This window comes from Limanda limanda, chromosome 12 (assembly GCF_963576545.1).
Source record: "Limanda limanda chromosome 12, fLimLim1.1, whole genome shotgun sequence".
NCBI lineage: Eukaryota > Metazoa > Chordata > Actinopteri > Pleuronectiformes > Pleuronectidae > Limanda > Limanda limanda.
Window position 1 is genome coordinate 27,473,364 of NC_083647.1, and position 1,625 is coordinate 27,474,988.

The following is a 1,625-nucleotide window of genomic DNA, read 5'->3' on the forward strand; positions in this document are numbered from 1 at the left end:
TTTCATCCCTCCTCCTCCTCCTCCACATGTAATAATGTGTGTGTGTGTGTGTGTATGTTGTGTTGTTAATTGTTTCACAGCTTCACCTTCTTGACACCGATCCATGTTTCTATGAATGATTTAATATGTACTTCATGTTACCAAGATCAATCAATCAATCAAATTTTATTTGTATAGCCCATATTCACTAATCACAAGATCACACCTGTCCTGCTGACCATCATCATCATCATCATCATCATCATCATCATCATCATCATCATCATCATCATCATCATCATCATCATCATCATCATCATCATCATCATACTCTCAGTGACTTGATGGTTTCCTGCAGGAACAGAACCAGTCACACAGGTAACACACAATGCAATATTACACACACATAGACAAACACACCCGCACACACACACACGCGCGCGCAAACACACACACACACACACACACACACAGGATGAAGATATGAGTAGATTCATATACAAAATGATTTGAGTTTTGATCAACCTGTTTTCCAGAGTTTCCTGAATCTCCAGGTGAAGACGAGTTGAGTTCAGTGAATTTGGATCATTTCCTCTTCCTCAGTGAAAGCAGCTGATGCTCTTCCTCAGCTCCTCTTCCTCAGTGAAAGCAGCTGATGCTCTTCCTCAGCTCCTCTTCCTCAGTGAAAGCAGCTGATGCTCTTCCTCAGCTCCTCTTCCTCAGTGAAACCAGCTGATGCTCTTCCTCCTGCAGGCGGAGGCAGAACATGAGGAGGTGGCAGACGACAGAGTGACCTCCTCTTCCTCAGTGGAGCAGTTTGAACTGCATAAATTATTAATTTTTTTTAGAAAATAACATAATTATTCCTAAGTATGCAGTGTCATAACTACATCTCTGACGTTTATAAAAAACCAGATTGTTTCAAAATCGGTTGAAAATTGAGGAAGTTATGGTTATTTACCAACACAATGTTATGGGTGAGAGAGCTGCCCGATGCAAGATGGCCGCCATGTGGGGACGTCCGGCTCTGTTGGCCGGCAACGCGGACGAGACATCTAGTGTTTATATACAAATGGACGGGCGGGCATACGTGATTGGCTGTAAAGGAGTGAGACATCTGATTGGCTACAGACGATCCCGTCTTAGAAAAAACGCATTTGTGGATCAGAGTCACGTCAGGAGAGTCTCAAAAGTCTCACACACAAACGCAGCGAGGTTTGCAAATTAAAAGCACTTTGTAAATGCAGGTCCAACAGTTTATATATGAATGTAATAAGCTCCAAATATTTATTTGATGAAGATTGCAAACACTTTTACATGCATATATTTGTGAATTTTCTATTTTTTTCTATTTGTGTGTGCATCGGAAATATGTTTATGAATCTTATGTTTTACATGTGAATTTTTTTTACCTATATATGGAATGAAACATATTTGTGTGTGCATTGCAAATGTATTTGTGTTTTGAGTCATAAATATATATATAAATCCCCAAATACATTTGTGGATCTTCATGTTCCCTGTTCTCCACTTTGCTTCAGGTTAAATGTAACTGTAACTGTAACTTCATGTTACAGATCTTCTCTTAAATAGTAAATAACTTTTGAATAATATAATAAACTTTGTATCTATTTATATGCATTTGT